At 27.8% G+C, this 3,860-nt stretch overlaps 1 long non-coding RNA gene across 2 annotated transcripts; it reads right to left on the reverse strand.

Annotated features, from left to right (window-relative positions):
• Positions 1–1,612: 1,612 nt before the first annotated feature.
• Positions 1,613–2,059, reverse strand: LOC113559046. Of its 2 annotated transcripts, none has more exons than XR_003405808.1 (3): positions 1,995–2,059; positions 1,801–1,930; positions 1,613–1,672 (listed from the first exon to the last, which is right to left on the reverse strand). It is a non-coding gene; the product is annotated as an uncharacterized LOC113559046 (long non-coding RNA). The 2 variants fall into 2 exon arrangements; XR_003405809.1 differs by having other exon boundaries at positions 1,614–1,672; positions 1,788–1,930.
• Positions 2,060–3,860: the final 1,801 nt, after the last annotated feature.

Below are 3,860 nucleotides of genomic sequence, written 5' to 3' on the forward strand. Positions count from 1 at the left end.
CAAAAAAAAATTAATTTGTAAAATACGCCAAATTTACCATATAAAAACATGTTTTATAGTGTTTATGAAGTATTGGCTTAAATGTAATGTATGAAAGTAATTAATGCTAAATAAGAAACATGTTCTCTTTCTAGTGGTCAAAGTTTCAAGAGACTAAATTGAGAATTCAGTATTTCATAAGCCATAAAAAATTTGAATTTGTAATTTACGTTAAAATTATCATATTAAAACATGTTTTATAGTGTTTATGAAGTATCAGCATCAACAAAAATACATGGAAGTTAATAATGCTAAATAAGAATCATTTACTTAATTAATTGGTCTTGGTTTCATGCTACTAATTTTTTGTTTCACTAGTATTAATTTGATATCAATTATATTCAATAACCATTACACACACATTGCCTAAATCCAATATTATTATCAATATCTTCTAGTTTATTTTCAAAATAACATGTTGATACTTTCCCCAAGTGGTATGAATGCAAATTCTTGTCTCAGCAAGCCTTGGGTGAACTGCTGCACTGCAATCTGAAAAAAATGTAGTCAGTTAAATATGTAAAATTAGTTGAGAATTAATTGAAAATTGAGTGTTTCATAAGCAGTTTAAAATATGAATTTATAACACGAGTCAAAATTGTCATTTAAAAACATGTTTATAGTGTTTATGAAGTATTGGCTTAAATGAAATGTATGAAAGTAGTCAATGCTAAATAAGAAACATATTCTCTTACTAGTGGTAAAGGTTTCAAGGTACTAACATGTGAATTGAGTATTTTATAAGCAATTAAAAAATTTGAATTTTTAATATACTCCAAAATTATCATATAAAAACAAGTTTTATAGAGTTTATGTAACATTGGCATAAATGAAATGTATGATAGTTATTAATGCTAAATTAGAACCATTTTCTCAATCTAGTGGTCAAGGTTTAAAGATACTATATTGAGAATTAAGTGTTTCATAAACCATAAACAATTTGAATTAGAAATATACGTCAAAATTATTATATAAAAACAAGTTTTATAGAGTTTATGAAGTATTGGCTTAAATGAAATGTATGAAAGTAATAAATGCTAAATAAGAATCCAATTCTCTATCTAATGGTCAAGGTTTCAAGATACTAACTTGAGAATTGAGTGTTTCATATGCAGTAAAAAATATGAATTTATAACATGAGTCAAAATTATCATTTAAAAGCATGTTTATAGTGTTTATGAAGTATCAGATTAAATGAAGTGTATAAATGTAATTAATGCTAAATAAGAAACAAATTCTCTTTCTAGTGGTCAATGTTTCAAGACGCTAAATTGAGAATTGACTTTTCTATAAAAAGTTAAAAATAGGAATTTATAATTCTCATTAAAATTATCATATTAAATCATGTTTTATAGTGTTTATGAAGTATCATCATCAATGAAATACATGGAAGTTAATAATTCTAAATAAGAATCATTTACTTAATCTAATGGTAAGGGTTTCATAACATTAACTTTTTGTTACATTTCTATTATGTTGCTATCATTTACATTCATTCACGTACCGTGCAAAACACCATTATTAATATTAATACCTTCTAATCCATATTAAACATAGGATGTTGAAACTATTCCAAGCGCTAAAAATGTTAATTCATGCTCAGCAAGCCTTGAGTGATCTGTTGCACTGCAATCTGAAAAATATGAAAGTTAATAATGGTAAATAAGCATCATTACTTAATATAATGGTCAAGGTTACATGACTTTTAGTAACACTACTATTAATTGAATCACAATTATATTCTATACCCATTACTCGTACTTTGCATAAAACCATTATTATTATCAGTATCGTCTAGTCCATTTTCAACGTAGGATGTTGTAACTTTGTCAAGTGTTAGAAACGTTAATTCATGTCTTAGCAATCCTTAAGTGATCTGCTGTACTGCCATCTAAAAAAAAATTGTCAGTTAATTATGTATAATGGTTGGAGGATAAAATGTCACTACTACACACCATAAAGAGATCGAAAGTCTGTTTATGACAACTAGTACGTGGACAACACTGAATAATTCAGAAATGGAAATAATCAAACAAAAACTAACAGACAAACTTCATTCCTATTTCAAAATACTTGAAAACAATTTAAAGTTGAAATTTAAATACAAATACGAATATAAAACTGCAAAAAGATACGAAATATAAATCAGACAGTAAATACAAACGGTTATATCAATAGATAAACAATGTTTTATATCACTAAACCACAATCATGGATGAAAAACATCATATCAATTCGGATTAGAATATTCAACTTATTACATTTTATCTCTGGCCGCCGAATTCAAAAATGTTTAATATTATAATATTTTCATGTACACATACAATTTCAAAACTGATTAACTGAGCATAATATAATGAAATAAATTTCCAATAATATTGTATACTTTGTAAATTCAGCAGGCAGTTGTATAAATATTATGAGTCTTAACATAGATACATAGTAACTAGTAAGACAGAAGTCAAAAAGTAATAACATTAAACTATATATGTATGTATTATTTAAGTGTTTAGATAGTTGCAGGTAAGCATTTATTATGCATTAATATTCTCCGGACATTACAGTCCACTGGTTAACTAATTGAATTTAAGTAAACGGTCTTATATGTTATATATCTTATACATATAACGATTCATTATTTGAATACTTAACAATGTAAATAAATCATAATAATTTATTTTTTATATTCGATGTCGATAAAATTTAAATCTTTATCTCCTATAACTATTACCGAAGTTATATTGTGAAATTCAAAACAAATTACTACCAATCATACTAATATATTGCATATTAAATATACACATATAATTAAAACTAATAAATAATAAATGAAATGTTGTATTCGAGCAGATTTGAGTCTGAAGTGATCAGAAGTAATCTACTGACTGCGTCGTGCATTTTAAAAATGATGGTCGTATACACAACGAAATCGCTTAGGTACATATTGAATTCTTAACGCTAAACGAGGGATATAAACACTATAAACATTAAATAGATGTATTCTCTATATGATTTGATGAAAAACTATTTATAAATAAACTATTTTTTATGCTGTTGGCGTAATTGCTAAACGTTGAAACCTTAACAAACATAAAACGTGTAAAAAAAACAAAGTTCAAATAGATACTTCGTTAAATCGTTATACGGTGGTATAGGTACCATACAGAAAAGTATGCGTGTACGAAAAAACAAGCCATTCGATTTTTTTAACCTTTCAAACTCGTCGTAGCATTTATGAGTCAGCACTCAAATTTCGAAAAGATTAAACAAAAACTCAAATTCAAAAAATTCGAAAAATACGTAAAATCTAAGTGCCAAAAATAAAAATATAATCGTAACTTCGCAACAAAACGTCCGATTCCTTCGGTTTTGGTAGCGTTCGAATTTTTACAAAAACGTCTAAACGATGCGTAGAAAAAAATCGCTCTAACCACCAAAAAATTAATTGTTTCGTGGCGACAAAGTCCAAAAACTGCAAAATCCTAATTTCCGACGCCAAAAATAGGGGTAAAAATGAATTCTACAGTGTCACCACGGGACGCCGATTTTGATCACAGACCTACGAAAAACTGAACTTGTGAACAACAGAAACGTGGAACAAATATTAAACATTTTTTAAAATATCCATGGGGGGAGGGGCACAAGGAGCCATAGGACACTGCTACCACCGAAGCACTTTATGTAAAACGACTTTAAACAGAAATTTCCGCGAAGTAACTATGCCCCATACATCGAAACCCGGCCGAGTAACACTCGACTAAAAAATTCAAATTTCGGAATTCCAAGACCCCAATGTGGGGTAAAAACGGCATTTACGGTGT

Source organism: Rhopalosiphum maidis, chromosome 3, assembly GCF_003676215.2.
Source record: "Rhopalosiphum maidis isolate BTI-1 chromosome 3, ASM367621v3, whole genome shotgun sequence".
NCBI classification, from domain to species: Eukaryota; Metazoa; Arthropoda; class Insecta; order Hemiptera; family Aphididae; genus Rhopalosiphum; species Rhopalosiphum maidis.